Genomic DNA, 19,872 nt, shown 5'->3' on the forward strand with positions numbered 1-19,872 from the left:
ATCCTGCTGCACTGGGAATTGGAGCACAGTTTAATAATACATAAGGACAGGGATGATGCATTGAGAGTTTAAAACTGATTTTAGTACTCATAGCTTACTCTACTGTAGAACAGTGCAGCATTGGGATGCTGTGTGTTTATGGCTACATGGGTAGCAGCATGCAGCATGGGTTACAGCAAAGGATGTGCCTCTTTTGGAGGGAAAATGGATGAGTTTCTAATTTAATTGGGGTGTTTGTGATGATGTGCAAGTGCCATGCAGGATTGGTACCTGTCACACATGGGTCAGAAAAACAATGTGCCCAAACTGCAAGGCAAGTGACTCCATTGCCTTCCTCACCCCTCCAGCCCAACTCAGTGGCACTGTTGCACCCTCAGCTTCTCTGGCTCTGTTAGCAAACCAAATATTAAGTGGATCCTGATCTTTTTCAGGGGGATGAGAATACACACTTTGCACTTGCTGCCATTCCTGAATCTGAAGAGAACTCATGAAGAAGCAAGCACAATAATTGACTGGTTCTATTAATATGTCCAGAACTGATTTCCTGCACTGACCATAACTTAATGAATAATGTTCCCAGCAAAGTTTGCAGGTACAGGTAGGAAAATGTTGTTGCTACAGATATCCTCTGTGATGCTAAATCCTCCTTTTCATCATGCTCCAGTGCTTTTGCATGGAAGCGCTGTACTGCACGTGTCCTCACAGCTTTGACCAGCACTCACATATAATTTGCTGCTGCTGCTAAGGGAGCTCATATTGTGTTCATGATGAAAGCTGCATCAACAAGATTTCTGCAGGGGCAGGTCTGAAAAGATGCTGAAGACCTGGAAATAGCTGGGAGGGGAGGCTGGCTGTACAAGCCGGCCACTGCTGCTCTGGGCAGCCAGAAATCAAGGCAGGTTTTGACCAAGGGTGAACTGAAGCATTTGGGACCCTTGTGCTCATCTTTGGGTCAGCCCAGCTGTCATTCCAGGTGCTTTATCTCACAGAAAAGCCACCTGCCAGAAGGGGCCAGGTAACTGCCTTTTTCTTCTTTCCTGTGCAGCTCCAAACTGTGATGGTCCTGTGGAGCACTGGCAGCAGTAAAACATCCAACTGCTGGATCCCTGCCTCCCTCTTGGTGTCTCCCCTTCCCTGCATCCCAGTCTGAATGGGTCTCTGGGATGGTGAGTGGGACAAAGAGGAGAAGTTATCTGTGAAAAATCTATTAAAATAATGTTCCTGATAGTTAGTGCATTTGCATGTGTAATGGCTGAGGTGCTTTCCCTGGGTTATGCCATTGCCAGTTTGGGAATGGCCATAAGGCATGTCTGCTCCAAGCTATGGTGAGCAATACTGGAAAGTGCTGGGTGGAGCAGGGAGGGGGGCAGCTATTATGTGCACATGGTCATTACACATGTAAACACAATATTAAAAATAGAGCTGGTTGAATACTGCCAAGCATTTCTCTGCTACCCGTTGGAATTAAAGGCAGACATGGGTTTGGCTGGAATCCCTGCCATTTTGTCCTGTGACCATTTCAGTGTGATAGAAAAATGTCTGCAGAAAATGGATAACAAACTCCCGTGTGTCAGTATTTAAATGAGAAAGTTTTGTTCCATATGGGGTGGGGACACTGTTCAACACAGCAGTGGCAGAACAGGATTTCTGAAACCTCCTGCCAAGGATTTGCATCCCTCCCCGGAGGAGCAGAGGCTGCAGAGATGCAGTAAGTGAGCACAAATCACACTGGAGAGCACTCAGCAAATAGAGCTCCTGGGGGACTGATTCACCCCGGGGAAAGAGCAAAGATCAGCACAGTCACTCCAGAGGACAGCAATGCCCTGCATTTTCACCCATTGTCACAAGAAGCTCTTCATTGCAGAGATGGCATGGAAAAAGTGGGAACCTTTGGACTGAGAATTAGCAAACTGGGAAGAATGTGAAAGAAAATCTAAACCCAGAGACCCTCAGGCTGAAAGGATGAAATTGATCCTGAATATTCAGAAGAGGTGAAGAGCCAGTGAAATTAATTGGAAGCTTGGAAAAAAGTCCTTCCTCATGAACAGTTCAGTCTGTTTAGTTTATGACAAAAAGGAAGATTGAGAGGTGATGTGATCAGGGTGCAAAGATACTTTCCTAGGGAGAAAGCAGTGCATACTAAAAAGTAAGCACTGCTGTAAGCAATACTGCCTCCTTGTTTCCTTATATTTTTCCATCTGTCTGTCAAGTAATATAGCAGAAAGAAAAAGAAGACAGAGCTGGGACAAACTTTCATGAATTCAACTTCAATGTTTGACATGCAATTCCAGCCACTGTATTTTGCACATAAGCTGCTGTATACCAAGTAGGTGCCCTTCAATGGTAAAGAGGGGATTCCATTTTCACCATCCAAAATTTGGAACCAGGTGAGTATCCTGGAAGCTTTCACCTGCTCACATCCTCTCCTGCCTTCCATGTAAGGAGGGTCTAGACCAAATCTGATGTCTTCCCAGGGTTTGGACATAAGGGAAGGATCCTGGCACATGCCAGATCTCCTCCAGGTCTTCAGCAGAAAAACTAAACCTGTGTTGCTCACAATGCTGGTGGGAAGTGCACTCTGGAGTGGTTAATGGGGTCATTCTCAGACTTCTGGAAACTTTAAGTGGTTTTTAAAAGTAATAACTTGTTCCAAGAGCTAATTTGCTTTGAAGGAAATTAGAGACATGGAAAGAAAAAGGAATACAACCTCCAGCTGTCACCTCTGCTCCTTGTCTCTACCTGAGGCATTAAGCTGTTAAAACCTAATGTGAAACAAATATTTTTCAGGCAAGTGATGGCAAGATAAAAACTTACTTTTGTTGCTAGAATTGACAAAACTAAAACCAAACCTAACCCCTCCACACTTGAGCACTGATGGGAGAGAAGTAACTTACTCCTGGCGTGAGATACAACCTACAAGGCGTTTCTGTTGGGAGAAAGAGGCATCCACGCTGGGAATAAGCGGTGCAGAGTGATAAAGCCGAGGGCAGGGCAGGCGGGATGGCTCGGCAGAGGGAGGCGGGTTTCCATGGCGATGGGCGGGATGCTGCGCGGGCGGCAGGAGGGGCTGGTTGCTCGGGAGACAGGGGCTGCTCCGGGAAAAGGCACCGCCGAGGGGTGGCACAGGGACAAAGGGACTGCAGGACAGCGGCCGTGCCATGGGCTAGCCAGGAGGTGAGCCAATGAGGCGCTACCAAACTGATGCATTTCCCCACTGCAAATTCTCTTTTGTTCTTAAAAGCCGCAGCCGTGAGCAGAGGGTCTGGAAACAGCCCAGCTCTGGAGGCACAGCATCCACTGACAGTGCAGAGAGCAGCAAAGGTGTCTACAAATTAAACAGTAAATAAAAGCACAGCTGGCGGGAGGAATAAAAAGGGCATTTCAGAGTGAATGTGCATCCCTCACTGAAGTCACCACTGCAGGAGATCTTAGCACCTGAGCTGATCAAGGCTCCAGGAACTGCTTCTTGGTCACCCACAGCACCAGGACAGGCCCACAGGAAGATACCAGCAGGGACATCGTTGGTGGGATGGTCTCTCTCCTCTTCCCTACAGTCCCAGGCTGGGAAAACACACAATTGAATATTCAACCCAGAGTTTTCTCCTCTAGCCAAAGAGGGCAACTTCACACGGTGGAAATCATTAAAGGTGAATACAATGACATAGCTCATAAAGTGCAGGAGTCTTGCTTGGTGGACAGCACATACACAGGTGATATTTGGGTACATGTTTGAACCATCTCTCTTCAGGAGGATGATCTAGTTTTCCCCCAACCTATCCAAACCTGAAGAGATCCTGCCTTGTCTTTGTTCCTGGCTGGGTTGACACTAAAGAAGAGACTTTGCCAGGTCCAGAGCTATAAGACACCCCTGAACTGCAGAGTATGGAGATTCACATTTATGGATCCTCTTATTAATGTCTGTATGGCCCTTGTGACAGCTTCAGGTGTTACGGTGTCCTCGTGGCACTCACACAAGGGGACAGCTCTTGCAGTTTGCAGAGGCACAGACATGGACAGGAGTGGGGAAGGAGGGCAGCTCTGTGTTGGCACTGCCTGGCTGGCCATGGTGCTGGGCTCACCTCAGGCTGGTGTGAGGGACAGAGCCAGGGCTGCTCCCTGCCAGCGTGGGACAGGCTGCAGGACAACCTGGAGGCTCCCAAGTGGAGCAGACCCTGAGCTGCTCCTGTGCCCCCCAGGGATGCAGGAAGGGACTGTGGGAGCTGTGCTCTGCCCATTCCCAGGCAAGGAAGTACTGGCATCCATCAGCAGCGACAATGCCAACACTAATCCAAAGCTGCCCCCATTTCACATTAATATCATGTTGCACTCTACTGTAGGGTCCTGAGTTAACTTATGTATTGTAAATATATGAATGGCAGTGAAAGATCTTTGTATTGTATTAGTGACCCTGCCCTGATTCTAGTTATTGTAAATGGGCTGCAGCTGTGATGTCCTTGATTGGGCAGCAGCTGTAGCCCATGGAGGTAGCTGAGATAAAAGGGGGCGGGGTGGTCAGGGAGAGCCTTGGAGAGGAGCCCTGACCGAGAAGCAACAACACCACTGCTGTGAAGATCTGCCATGAGAAAACCACCAAGAAGGTATGAGACTCAGGAAATATAATTACACGACAATATGAATACAACACTCTACCACCATTAGCACCCCAGCACGAGTAACCTCAGCTCCTCTCCCACCCCACAGGCCTGAGCAGCAAGATCAAAGATAAAGGATTATTAGCTACCACAATGGGACCAACAGAACTTTGTCATCTATAATGGACCATGGGATGCTGATCATTTCTCTACACTAGCCCATTAGTAACAGGGCTTTAAGAAGCTGAAAATGGTTTTAAAAAGTAATTATATTTTGAGAACTACAACCACAAAGTTTATTGTGCTCATGAGGATTTCATTCATATCCTTCCATATATTGATTAATATCATGTATTTTGCAAAGAGAATTTATAATTTCTTAATAGAAAAATGCAGATTTATATAGATTCTTGATTTAACAAATTTAAACTTAGTAAATTTTTGACCAGTTCCTTGTATATGCAGTTATGCTCCTTTTTTTTTTTTTTTTTTTTTTTCCCCAGAATCATACCCTTTTGCTGCTCAACACCATTTTTATTGGAAAGGATTTACCAGCTGTGCAATAGTGAGACTGGAATGGTGTGTTTGGCCCCCCTCCTAGAGCTGCTTCTTGCCCCACAAAGGACATGGACTTCACTGTGCCAGAGTGTCCTCCCTGGCAAGGCTTTGCCCTGAAGAGTAACAAGAAATAAAATCTTTGAGAATGAAGGTAAATTGTAAATATGTCTCATTTCCCATCATTTCAGCCACATCCACTTTATTTTGGAGCCATTTTCTCAGCAAAATTCCCCCCAGATGTGTTGTTGAAGATAGTGTATCTCTGTAAAACAGCTAACCTTTGTCTGTTACATTGTGATGGAAGAGGATTTTACAGTAGCTAGGCCCTCTATTTTGGCCATTTTCCTCAAAGTTTTTTATGTAGCCCTTGCGAATGAGCCCTTTCTACAGCAAATTCTCTCACGGAGCTGAAATGTAATCGCCTGTGTGTGACACAATCCAGGCGAATTTGTTACAGCATTTCAGGGCAACTTCTTGCCCAACCCCAACAAGAAGCTCCCTTGGAAAATAAGTGTCAAATAATATTACTCATGCCCCTAAAGAAGTATTCAAGGGGAAATTAAAGATAAATTCAGTGTTATGAACAGTCATGGCTATTAGTCATTAGTTGTCACTGTTTGGGAGTGAGTGACTCTGTTTCTGCTTTATTTTGTGTTTTGTGCTCACAACACCTTTCCATTCTCCCTTAAAGAAGAGCATGGATTTTTAAACTGAGAATGTGTCTTTGATATTTCTGAATCTCAAGACTGAAGTTTTTTTAAACTTCAGTTTAAAATGGAATTTAATGCTGTACAACCCTGCCTAGCTCTCATTCCAAGTGACTTAAGCCATGCTTATTGTTGTGAGCTACAGGACATGGTCTGTAGGTGAAATAATGAGATCAGCCCTGGCTACACGCAATATAAATCCAGAGTTGGCCTTTTCTGGGGGTAGCACAGCAGTAGCAGCAAATATTTACACCATAGGAATTCTCAATAAGAAGCAAACACTGAGTTTCAGGGTTTTACCCAGAGCAAGATACTTGTCATTGCACTGGAATGGGATGAATTAAAGGCTATTTAAAAGCTAATTTTCTCTGAGATTTATGGACATTATTATCCATCAGAGCAAAATGTGCTCCATGAGCACCATAAACACATGCCTGAAGTCAACTGGAGACCATGAGCCATTTGTGGAAGAGTGCAAACACTTGAGACAGCTCCAGGGCAGCAAAAGGTTCCCCCTGGGGAAAAAAAAAAAGGAGATCCTCCTGCTGTGGGGCCCAGATGAACTCTCCTTCTCACTCTGAGGGTTCCTTGAAAACCTTCCAGCCATACACCGATGTCCCTGCATCCCACTCTGCTCTTCTCCTCTGACATGTAACAGGGTCACAGAGTGAAGGGACTGATAAAAAGCTCCTTGTTCTGGCCCAGTAACAAGTGTATACTGGTTTAGAGCATGTTTCTTCTTGGCTATGCCAAAGTCTTCTAAAAAATGCACATGCAGGGAGGTCATCCTATGAATCCTGTTTGCACCATGGATAGCTGGCTGAATTCAAATGTGCAAGGCATATACATTGAGAAATGTTATATTCAAATGGAGAAAACTTTCTAGAAATAGTATTATTATTCACCCCCTGCTATCAGATCATAGCAATCCAACAAGACCTGACTGCTTTGAATTATTATTCATGTACCATAGAATATGTATTTTTTAAGTAGCATTGTAAATTAATGTTAGCAAAACGTAATTTGTAATTTAAATGTAAATCAAAACTGACTAAGAATATAATTAAGCTTTGAATGCCTAGGTAGTATTGCAGACTATTTTGTGGCAGGTTTTTTACTATGATTTTAAAGCATATTATTTGTCCTGAATACCTCAATGCATATTATCTGTATATGTGTGCTATAAAAATGTAAATAATAATATGACACTAGGTTACACACTGTAGAATCCTAGACTGATATATTTCTGTGACACTGAAAACTGCTCCATACAGAGTTTTAAGGGAGCAGTGCATGGAAGCTGACTGAGGCAGGGAATGTTAGGAAGAAACAGTCCCCTCATAATTGGTGCTTCTGCTGCTTGAATTCAATATTTTAATAGAAGTAAAAACAACAATGTCTGCTATTTTATCAAACAACACAGCCATGTAGCTCTAAGTAGTACATATATTTATATTGATATTTGCTTCAGTGCAAGGATGGAGCATAGAGAACATATCTATCAGTCTATCCTCTTACTGAAATCACTGTGTGGTTGCATAAACCTTTTGGCACTGGCCAAGCTGGTGTGCAGAGCTGTCACCACTTGCCTGGTCCACTGCCCCCTCAGCACAGGTATTTCCCCCCTGATGCAACCCCCTCTGGGCTGTGCTGAAATGTTGGACCAGAGGTATTAGTGAAATTATCTCAGCTGAAAAAAGACACAAACCCATCTAACTACACTGCAGAGACAACTACCTGTGAAGCTGAAATGTAATTCAGATTTTAAAGTAATAAATATATTTTCTTGCAGAAACAGGAGCTTTGTAGCAATAAGTAATTGCCAAGACTATCTGCTTGACCAATTCAGGGCATTATCTTTAAAACAAAGTTGAAGGTCTGATCAAAATGAAATAAATTAGTTGAAAAGGGCAGGACATATCTAATTTTTTTAAAACTGATGAGATTATTTAAAAATTACTTTCTTGATCTCTGTACTTGGGGCAGCTATCAAATTGGTGCCATTCTCTTCCAGAAGGCGATGGGACCTCTCTGTTTGCTGTTGGCACAAGCACCCAGTGACTGGTGTTCCTGAGGGTGCCCAGTATTGAATCTCAGCTGTGCTGCCCACACTGCCCTGGCACTGCTGTGGAAGGGCCTGCATCCCCAGGAGGCTGTGGCTGCTGGACTGCTCCTGAATATCAGAAACATTGATCTCTGCTTGCTCTTCAGTGGCCAGCTGTACAGGTGTCGAAAGGAGAAGAGCACAAAGAGAAGGCACACAGGAAGGACAGGCAAATGCTTTGAGGACCAAGTGTAGACTGCATGTGGCACGTTGATCCCAGCTGGATGCCAGGCGCCCACCAAAGCTGCTCCATCACTACCCTCCTCAGCTGGGCAGGAGGGCAAAAAGAAAACAAAAGTCTCAGGAGTCAATGGCAGGGAGAGATCACTGGTTAATGACTGTCATGGGCAAAAGAGACTCCACTTGGAGAAATTAATTTAATTTACCATCAATCAAATCAGAGTAGAGTAACAAGAAATGAAAGTAGGTTGTAAAAAACCTTCCCCTCTGCCCCCCCACTTCTTTCTGGGCTCAACTTTACTCCCTCACTCCCTCCCATCCTCTCCCTATGCTGCAGGGGGATGAGGAATGGGGGCTGCAGTTAGTTCCTCACACCTTGTCTCTGCCACTCCTTGTTCCTCAGGGGGAGGACTCCTCACTCTTCCCCTGCTCCAGCGTGGGGTCCAACCCTCTTTGACAGGCAGAAGTGAAATTATTAGTGACAGCTAAAATTAAGATTTTAATAATTACTTGAGCTCTTCTTTGCTTAGGCCCAGCAGGAGAACATCCTACGATGTGCAGTGTGTCAACCACTTACCTTGAAGTAAATGAAAGCTGAGGCTTTGCAGCATTGGAAAAATGTTCCGTAACTTTCAGCATTAGGCTCAAGAGTACTTTTTTAGTATGAAGAGTTCAGCAGGAATTGCACCTTGTAAGAGATGAGGACAGACAAATAGTATTCAGAGTGTAAATGATGTTAAAGACTGCCAAAATGGTAGAGGGGGCGAAGACAGGAAGGGAACAAAACATTATAGAAGATTAAGAGGTGAATTAAGATGATAGCTTCTCTCTTCCCACACATAGGTACTGATTTCACACCCTTTCAGAGTTTGTATTTGACTGCTCACAGAGCCTTTCAGCATCACTTTGATTGGTCTGTTCAGTAGAGAAATGGTCCAACCTTTGCACATGGACGAGCCCTGAGTATGGCTCTTGTGTTCTGTAAGGGCTCTCCAGGTACAGTTTTGATTGTCTGATCCTCCATGTAAAGAAATCAGTCCTGTTCCAAGGGAAATGCCATCTGCTTTGAAACTTACAAACCAATTCTTTTGTTAGGAAATTCTGATGCTGCAGGGGTGACCAAAGTTTGAGTGAGCATGTGGAGCCAAGGGATGCTGCAAAGATGGTCTCCCATGCTGACCCCCATTTCTTCTTGCCTGAGAAAGGGCTGTGAGGTGTCTCTAGACCAAGACCCATCTGCCACTGCATGGCACCTGCTTGTCTTGTCAGATATGCTGGCTGAACAGCCATCTAAGGTTGTCTGCTTCTGTGAGCTGACCTGGTGATTTGGGGTTATGAGCCTCAAACTTTAGTTTGTTTCTGCAGTTGCTTCAAGAAAACCTTACTTGGACTGAAGTGGGATTTCCTAAAGACATTTCCTAAACCCTGTGATTTTGCAGAATTAGTGTCTTGTGGAAAGGTGGGTTACTTGCAGAGAGAGAGAGAGAGAGAGAGTGTGTGTGTGTGTGTGTGTGTGTGTGTGTCTACTCCACGACGCTGCTTAGAACAGTAAAGCAATTCACCCATCACCTTCCCTAGCTGATCTAGAAACCCCCATGGACAGACTCCTCCCTGAGAGATGCCTGTCCCAGCTCTGTGCCACCCTCCTGGAAAAATAGGTTTCCTCCTGTCCAGCCCAAACCTCTCCAACAGTCTGTCTAACAAGGGGGCAGCTGCCATGGCTTCAGGGAGGTTTTATGCCACTGGCCTCTCTGAGGTGGATGTCTGTTGCCTGGTGTGCAATCTGCTTCAGACATCATTGAGAAAGAGGAGTTCTTAGAATTGCAGAATGGATTGGGTTTGAAGGGACCTTAAAGATCATCCAGGTCCAATCCCCTTGCCATAGGCAGGGATAGCTTGCACAAGATCAGGTTGCTCAGAGCTCCATCTGGTCTGGCCTTGAACATTTCCAGGGATGAGGCATCCACAGCTTCTCTGGGGAACCTGTTGCAGTGCCTCACCACCCTCACAGTGAAGAATTTCCTCCTAATTTGTAACCTAATCTACCCTCTTTCAGTTTAGAGGCATTCCCCCTCATCCTAACACTTCATGCCCTTGCAAACAGTCCCTCTAAATGTTCTGTAGCCCTCCTTTAATGGAATATCACTCTGGAGCCTTCTCTTCTGCTGGCTGGACAGCCCCAGCTCTTTGACCTGTCTTCCTATGAGAGGTTCTCTGGCCCTCAGAGCATCCTTCTGGCCTCCTCTGGACTCCCTCCAACAGGTCAATGTCCCTTTCATGCTGGGGATCCCAGAGCTGGATGCAGTGTGCCAGGTGGAGTAGAGGGGTAGAATCACCCCTCCTGACCTGTGGGTTGACCTTCCTGCAGGACAACCCATCTGTGGCCCCTCATCAGCTACAACGGGTCTTCATCAAATCTGCTGGTTATAAATTGCTTTCCCACAGGTTTCAACTTGTTGCAGCACATCTTGTAATTTCTAAGAGGTTGTGGCTTTGTGATCTTCCCTGCTCAGAAAAACTGGTGATTAGTTACATTTCTCCAGATAACTCAGAGTGTAGGTGGATGCTCATCCAAATAGCAGAGGGTATTGCAGAAAGGGTAGCACACTATAAACCTGATTTTTTTTTCAGTGAAAATTTTAAAGAAACCTACATAGTACACAGTATCTAAATCTAGAAGTCACGTATTTGAATGCATGAAGTGTTATTGTTTATATGCAGGAATGTTTATATGCAAATTTTAAATAATTCATCACCATAACAATCTCATCAGCTTATCTTAAACCCTTAATTTAGGCTACATGCATTCAAATAGTTTGTTTTCCTGCTGAAACTATCCTCCACACTTTGCTGCTCATAGTCCTCTACCAGCCCTGACTTTTGAGCACTCAGCTTCCTGCAGGGAGGGGAAATGCTGCTGCTGCTTTTCTGCAGCTTCAAGAAACACAGTGACTGAGGCATTGGCCACACCACTGACTCTGTCAGGTAACCCAGGCACATCCAGCTCATTGGCTGAGACCAGGAAAAAGCTGGCAAGCCTTCAGCTAATAGGGGAAGAGCAAGGAGAGGAGAGAACACCGGAACACTTCAAATGCTTTTCCAACTAAAACCTCTTCTTCTTTCCCTTGGCTTGTGCTTGGTTATTTTGTTTTCCTCTTTAAAGTGCCACTGACTTGAGGAAGAAGGGGGAGAGGCAGAAAGAACAATTTTTTTCACTTCAGTGAAACGTGAAACAACAACTTTCCATCTCCATTCAATACAATCCCCATGGTGCAGGTCATTCCACAGCAAAAAAGGGTAGGGGGGTACTCCAAAGGTTTCCTCATATACCAGACAGTGTCAGAACAAAACACACCTTCAGTGTACCTCCTGAAACTCTACTAGAGAAGAATCCAGCCCTGCAAGGGAGAGAGGCAGTGTGCTGCAAGGCACTCTATCATATCTGCACTTTATCACAGTCACTTATTTATTTATTTGGAGACAAACAAAAAGGATTCATCTCGACAAAACAGGCACAAAGAAGGAAGAGGGGAGTAGCTGGGATAAGTAAAATGACACTCAGCAACACTCACACATCTTTGTCTCTCTGATTCTTAGGGAGTTAAACTATGGATGAACTAGTATGTTATTGAATTGTGTCTTGAGGGTGAAAGCGCTTTTGTGCATGGGCCCCTTCTCACAGAACATGGGCTGTAGGCTGGAGATCCTGGGCATCCTCATATGTAGCTCCTCTGGCTTGCAGTGCCCCAGAAAATTGGAGTATTTCAATTTTATTAACTGGTTTCACCTCTGAATGGTATTTTTCTCCCTGGCAAGGTGACCTGTCTGACCCATCCAGTCTTTTCAAGTTTGGGCACCACCTGGTGCAGAAATACAAGGAGAAGGAAAAAAGGCTGAATGGACAGGAAAAGTTATTAGCACACAGAGGTTTGGCAAAGAAAAACATCTTCATTCAAGCACAGCATCTTCCTGCTCTTTATTGCTGTGCCATCTTTCACAGCCTTATTTCTAATGAAGTCATGGTTTCTGCTTTTCAGCTGGCACGGGTTAGCAGATCCTCAGTGTGGGCAGACGCCCAGCGAAATCCAGCCTTGAACCTATTGCTTTGCTGAAATGTGTTCCAGTCAGACACACCAGGGATGAGAAGGTGGAACAGGGTAGCTCTGTTATCTGTGAGAGCTTCCCCATTTGGGGCCACACAACTAATTAAGAAATGCAATTTATCCAAGTGGTGCACATAACAATCCCATTGAAGGAATGGTTCTCAGCAAGATGTGAGTGAAGGCAGAGCTGCCCCACAGCTCTCTGAAGGACTCTGGCCCCATTGCTCTCAGTCTGCAGTGGGAGAGGATTCATGTGGAGCATCTTGGGATGAGCTCAGTAAGAGTGGGCTGACATCAGATTGGATGCTGTATAAACAAGATCAAAGACATCACAATGTGGGGGATACAAAATCTTCAAGTTTTATCTCTACTAGAATGACTAGAATTGATTAGATACAAAATTTATAAGTTGCAACAATTTGCATTTACTCTGTTTATAACAGTCATAAATAAATTGCTAACAAATATTTCTAATATTATTGTATGGTTCATAATAATAAATAATTAATTCACAAACACTGAAAACAATATTTCATAATGACCACCAATCAATTAACCTCTTTCATACACCATGTGAAAGAAGACTGAGGTATTCCATGGAAAACAGTGCACACTTTGGGAACCTTTTTTGGTCTGTTCTGCTTCATCTCTAAGTGGCATTAGAAAAATAGTGAAAGGTGAAATTATTGATGAGGAAGACAATTTCTGCAATAGTGAAAGGTGAAATTATTGAGGAAGACAATTTCTGCAATAGTGAAAGGTGAAATTATTGAGGAAGACAATTTCTGCATCCAGGAAGAGACTGTAGTGCTTAGGCTCAGTTTGCCTGATAGCCAGAAGGAAGTGAGGGAGAGTTATATGGATTTCAAAATTATGCTGATCAGAGAGAAAGGAAATTTCACATTCACTGAAGGTAATGTGAAGGAGCCAGGTCGTTTTCAAACAGACTGAAGCCACCAAACCCATTTTCTGCAAGTTTTATCCATAGTGGTGGTACTTCATGAGCAAATCCATTTGGTTAATGATAGCTTCACTTTTTTTTTTTCTTTTTTTTTTTAATCCCAAAGATGCTGTGAGGATAAGTATATTGAAATTCCAAACCCTGCACTGAGTCTCAAGCCCCTCTGGGATATATTTATTTCATCCAGAGATTAGCACCTATGTGGCCACACAGACAGCTGGATTAAGAAACTAATACAGCTGAAAGTTAAAACTAACAGATTTTGGCTGAAAGTTTCTACTGTTTTAGCAGCTGTGGCCACAGTAGTTATAAAGCCATAAAGCTAATGGAAATATTAAATTCTTAATTATACCTTTCCTTAGAAGTTTGCAAATGGATATCTGATAATTTCACAGCAAATCATTAGGGCCCTGAGAAAGGTATTTAAATGGAACATCACACTGAGATGGGCAAAGAACTGTGCTTAGAAGTACACATTGCTCAGGCTCCCTGAGGATGTTCCTGGTTTCTTTTTCCTCTCCAATTGCACAATATTAAATAGTCCCTAATCCTGCTGTGCATACAGTGTGCAATAATATACCTCCCTAACAAGCAGCATTTACAGTGCTTGACATCTTCAAAGGTCTCTACAAACCTTAGCTAATTAATCTGCTTCAACACCCCTGTGGGCTAAGCATAATTATCCTGAAGAAGCTGAAGCAGAGAGGTTGAGTGAGTTCCTGCAGGCCACAGGAAAAGCTGAGGGGCAGAGGAGGGCTGGGAGCGCTGCTGCTGGCACACCCTGACCCCATGCCTCTCCTCCTCGTGCCCTTACATGCCACAGACACTCAAATATGGGTAAGGCTGACAAAAAAATAAGCAAAATTCATATTGTTAAGGTTTCTATATGGCATTGATTTGGAGTGACCTGCCACTAATGATAGTTTTGTCTCCTGGAAGCAAGGCGACCCTAAAGTCCCACAAAGTCACACACTGCAGAAAGCCACATCCCAATGTTACCATCAGCAGCATTGCACATGGGAAGCAGCAGATTATGGCTCAGAGGTAAAACCAGACCTAAAATCCAGCATGCTGATTTGGGTTTGGTGCATGAGTTTGCAGTATTAGATAAAGTGTGAGTCTATTTCCACAGCTTGCCAGGGGCAGTTTTGCAGCACCTCTCTTTCTGGAAGCATGTCAATGCCTTTACTGATGTATATCTGTTGTGCTTATAAGAAACCGGTGTTTGATGATTTTAGCCCAAATTTTTTTATTAATGTAGATATAAAAATTCAAGATCATATTCTGTAGCACATGGCTTTTTGTTTTGATGAATTTCTTATTTTAGAAGAATAAGATATAAGATTTATTACCCATACGGTTTTCACTGAATGTTTGAAATTTTCCAATCTGAATTCTTTTATCTACATTTTCTCTTCATATTTATGTTTAAATAAATGCTTCAAAGAACTACTTTGCACTGAGATTTTTTCACAGCCATGAATGTATTTAGAGGGGCATTTCTGAACTGCCTGAAGCAGCCCTCCCTTTGCAGAAGGCAGATCTGCCCTGGTGACCTCAGCAATGCAGATGAGATCCACATGTCACAGCTCAAGCATGTTTTCAAGCCCGTGCTTATACATCATCCAGTACCCTGATTTTCAAGAGTGCTTCATGCCTTGCCATCAGAAAGTCAAGGGTGCTCAGCTCCTGCAGCAAATAAGCACAAAACTATACAACAAAAGTGTAATTAGTGAATGAGTCATTAATTCTCATTATTCTGCAGCAGAATCAGAGCTGCTCCATCGGGGGGGAGCAGGTAGCTCTAACTGACTGCTAGCAGGGTAAAACACATCCATCACAGTCACTTCACTCCCTCGGGGGAGCATCGAGGAAAGGGAGACAAGGATGCTGGAGCAGATAAGCACCGTAAGATCCTCACTCTGCAAAGCACTGAAAATGGGCAGGTGGTCATGCTGACCTCAGCAGGCAGGGAAAAAAGCCTTAGACATTCAGCATCAGCAAAATGACAATTTATTAACATAACCAGGCCTAAGGGAAAAACAAAAAAAAACAAATTCCTTTAACTTATACATGTATAATCCCCAGCTGCCTTTTGGTTGTGACTGTGGTCCCACACCAGGCCCACAGTGTCATTGTCCTGTGGGATTTTATGGAGCTGGTCCTCATCCACCAGGGTGAGGTCAGGGCTAGCCCATGGATGGAACTCTGTGCCAACACCAGAACTTATATGGTTTCATAATCAGCTCTTTATTAATTCCTTCTTCAAGGTGCCTAGTTTAAAATAAAATGATTTTTTTTACTTTCCAGCCCAGCACATTGAATATCAGAAGGACGAGAGGTGGTTTTCTGCTAATGCCTAGTACTAAGAGCTGATCCAGCCAACATCTGGCTGTGGGCATCTTCAAAGGCTTCAAAAAATTTTAGAAAATATTGTATCACTCCTGTTGGTTAGGATACACACTGACTGTGGGAAATCAAATTAATCCCTGGGTTTACTTTGGCCCTGTCAGTGGATTAATTCCCGGAATGACTTTAAACTATTACCCTTGCTTTCATTTTCTATTTGTAAAAAAAGATCAATAGGGGGAAAATGATGCACAGATAAAGCAGACACAGAAGCAAAACTAAGAATAACCCAGTGAACTGCTCTGACTGGACAGTATAAATATTCCCTTCAGGTTAAAAATATTTCTTTGAGGATACAGAGCCCTTAAACACCAGAATAGATTTCGGACAATGACACTTCCTCACAACCAAGGGAGTAACATGTTTTTGCCAGTAAAGGATATGCTCTGCTTTGCAAAGGAAACTCCTGTTGGCTAATTTCACCATGGAAACTCCAGGTCTGACTATAAAAAGACCACCTTATCTCCTGATAAATATCCTTATGCTGGGAATAGCAAAAAATCTAAGAGCAACTGCTGTGAACCCCAAGCACAGGGGTGGCAGCCAATGTGGAGCGACCATGGGGACATCCTGGATTAGCCTGGAATGCCTGCAAACCAGCACTGAGCCCCAGACATCCCCAAGTCAGGATTAACCCCAGGCTAAAACCAGCCTAAGTGTCCTTTTGCCCAAATTCCCTGTCCCAAAAGTGACCGATGCATTTTCCTTCCACTTTTGGGACAAATGTGAACGGGCCAAATGTGGAAAAAAGGCCCAGAGTTTTCAGCCTCAAAGGGACCTCTGACCAAGAGGTTTCTCACATTGTTCCCTTGGTCAGTGACTGTCTGAGGCTGCTTTGTGTGGGGTGGTGGCAGAGCAGTTGTGTGAGGGGATGAGCTGTGTGCTGGGGAGCTCTGATTCCCTTGGACCCATTTGCAGAGACTTTGAGGTTGCTCTTTGCCTCTGGCACAGCTGCCTGCTTTGACAGAGACATTTTCAACTCCCCCAAAGGAGCAAATATAGAATTATATAACATAAATACTATAATATTAATTATGACATAATAATAACCAATAATACATACATACATACATACATACATACATACATACATACATACATGCATACATACATACATATATACATACATACCACAAATTATCCAATACACTTGATGATGGTGGTTGAAGGGGACCAGTGTGGTCACTAGAATACTTACAATGAATCCTTTTACAGATGCAATGGTCTGCAGGTTTAATTATGAGCTCAGCCCTGCTGTCCTTGTGAGACAGAGCACTACTGAGGCCCTGTGGGTGACAGACTGATGGCTGAACACACAGCAAAAATGAGCACAGGTTAGAGAAAGGCTGGTGAAAATAATCAGAAAGCAGACAAACTTGCTCTAAGAGTAACAAAAATAATTTACCATTTTTCCTGTGTAACCACGACCACCAGTGACTTAGAGCAACCAAAGGCAGTTTTACACAGGTTTTGTCTTTCCTCTCTGCCAGTAGACACTTTACATTGTAATAGTCATGATTTCACATTCTATTGCACTAGATGCTGCCACAACATCTTTGAATGACCTGAACAGTGCCAGGATGACCAGCAGGACTACTTGGTCTCCACCACCCCTCAGTGAAAGAAGAGGCAGCATTTAGGAAGGAGGAGGCCTGTAGCCCACAGTACCCTGCCCTACTAAGCAGACAGATATATTGTACCTCTTGTTCCTATATTTCAGAAAATCCAGAAGAAAAAATGCATTTTTTCCTCTAAATTAAAAATGCCAAACAATCCCAAACCAAAGGGAAAAAAAAATTATTTGCAAGTGTTCAGGAGTGTTAAAAATTATTTTGGAAAGTGCTTTAGGCTAATTTTGTAAACCACAACAGAGCTATAGAGTTAGAAACACACTTTCATCTTATTTATTTTCCTCCAGCTTTAAATACTGGGTTTGTTAGGGTAAGTTTCTCTTTCAGATCTGCTCAGCATGACATATACTTTCTTGGTTATGAAGTGTCTGGCCACACAAGTACAGACACAGACATGCCCCACGAGCTTATGAGCTTCTGTCCCATATAAACATTGTGCCAAATTTGGCTTCACTTTTCTGCCAAGCTTTTCCCTTCCAGTGGTGCAAAAATCAACAGGGCTGATTTTCCCTACACGTGGGACTGAATTGCTCTGTGTGCTTGTAGCAAGACCAGCAAATTCATGTCAGAGGGGGGATGTGCTGCAGTGTGCTGGGCAGATGGAATGATACAGCTGTGCTTGACTGGGCTGAAGATTCCATAGGTTATCAGCATCTTTGAAAGCAGGTGAAGCCCCACTTCACGTGGCTGTGGGCTCTAATCTCAGCAACCCCCTCTGTTGTGACCACCTCCAATGTCCCCTGGGAGTCCTCCCATGCCAAAGAAGCACAAGCAGGGACTAGTACACCTCTGAGGTCTCAATCATTGTACTTTTTTGTGACAGAAAGCGGCCAGCAGGCTTAGAAACCTCTTCCCTCCTCTCCTGATCATCCTCCCAGCCTAGGGAATGCTGGGGATTTCTCCCGGCTGTGCCTGCAGCAGAGTGCGCGCCCTGGGCTGCCTCTGTGCTCGCTGAGACACCTCCAGAGGGAGCATTCGCCCCGTCTGAAAACACCATCCCCACCAGGGCAGCAATCCCCACTCACAGCTCTGGCTGCTGGAAAACCCCTGAAATGCTCTCACCCCTCACCAGGGCAGCAATCCCCACTCACAGCTCTGGCTGCTGGAAAACTCCTGAAATGCTCTCACCCCTCACCAGGGCAGCAATCCCCACTCACCTTTCTGGCTGCTGGAAAACTGAAATGCTCTCACCCCTCACCCGGGCAGCAATCCCCACTCACCTTTCTGGCTGCTGGAAAACTCCTGCAATGCTCTCACCCCTCACCAGGGCAGCAATCCCCACTCACAGCTCTAGCTGCTGGAAAACTCCTGAAATGCTCTCACCCCTCACCAGGGCAGCAATCCCCACTCACAGCTCTGGCTGCTGGAAAACTCCTGAAATGCTCTCACCCCTCACCAGGGCAGCAATCCCCACTCACCTTTCTGGCGGTGGAAAACTCCTGAAATGCTCTCACCAGAGCTTGTAAGTGCCAATGCTCTGGTTGACTTTTACATGTCACAGCGTGTAATTGGGGGTGAGAAATGGCTCTTTCCATATTGCCAGAAGGTAAAGCAGTCCAGGAGGGACTGTAGACACCTGGATGCATTTACAGGAGAGCGACAGAGTCCAGTTCCTGCTCTCCAGTGAGATTTCTCACTGTATAACACACGAGGGGAGTTTTGAGGAGTAACTGAGTCCTGGCAGAGTGTGAAACGCCTGACATTCGGTTGTGTTGAGAAGGTGCTGAAGCACATCCAGGCTTGAGAAGATCTTCAGGTCCAAGAGGCAAAGGAATCCCTCCACAGGAGGCACAGAGCTGCTCCACATCATTTCTTGGCATGTTGGGGCGACCTGCAGCTGGGTTGCAGATAACCAGAACCCTGAGAGGTACCAGCAGGAGGCCAGGGCAGTTCTGCCAGGTGTGAAATGAGCTCCTCCTCAGCCGGCAGGAACTTGTTGTGTGCAGTGCTCACTTAGTCCCTCATACCAGTGACACACTGCTATGTTCACAGTGATGCCTTACAGTGCTGTAAAACGTGAACTTCAGCTTCTCACTTTAGGTTCATTTATGTTCCAGGCATTTTGTGCTTTATGGCTAGTACATCAGGAAATTGGGAATCATCATTTTACTGTTTGGTCTCCAGTTGATATCTTATTTTTGTGCCTTTATATAGGGGAAAAAAAGGAAAACAAGCCCAAGATTGAATCCTTCTACAGCAGGTGAGCTGGAATGCTGCAATTGTCTTTGTAGCAAATTTCTTCTTTCAGCAAATTAAATAAAACTAGTGCAGTTGCAGGAGCATTCACTTCAAAAAGAGGAGAAAATTCAATGTTATGCAGTAAATCATCCTTTGCTTTTAAATAATTGAGATCATATGTCCAAAAGAACAAAAAACCCAGTAACTTTTATTGGTTTTCCCAAATTCATAATGAAATTGTGCTATGCTTTTAAATGTGATAGGGAAAATATAATATTTTTGGACTGTTTTGTTTCAAAAAAAGGGGAATGAGAGGCAGAGGAGCTGGGCAGGGAGTGCTCAGGGGGACCTTGATTCCTAGTAGGAAGAGAGAGGATGGAGGAGGGTGATGGGGGATACAAAGCCCAGTTCCCCCAGGGTGAGGAGGGGGAGAAGGGAGCAACCACAAC

General features: G+C 44.3%; 1 long non-coding RNA gene across 3 annotated transcripts; it reads left to right on the plus strand.

Moving 5' to 3' along the window:
• The first annotated feature begins 437 nt into the window (after positions 1-437).
• On the plus strand, positions 438-9,599 carry LOC134416666 (uncharacterized). Of its 3 annotated transcripts, none has more exons than XR_010027318.1 (5): positions 438-598; positions 1,046-1,166; positions 3,242-3,647; positions 5,096-5,301; positions 7,844-9,599. It is a non-coding gene; the product is annotated as an uncharacterized LOC134416666 (long non-coding RNA). The 3 variants fall into 3 exon arrangements; XR_010027320.1 differs by having other exon boundaries at positions 438-592; XR_010027319.1 differs by lacking the exon at positions 3,242-3,647.
• The last annotated feature ends 10,273 nt before the right edge of the window (positions 9,600-19,872 follow it).

This window comes from Melospiza melodia, chromosome 3, assembly GCF_035770615.1.
Source record: "Melospiza melodia melodia isolate bMelMel2 chromosome 3, bMelMel2.pri, whole genome shotgun sequence".
NCBI classification, from domain to species: Eukaryota; Metazoa; Chordata; class Aves; order Passeriformes; family Passerellidae; genus Melospiza; species Melospiza melodia.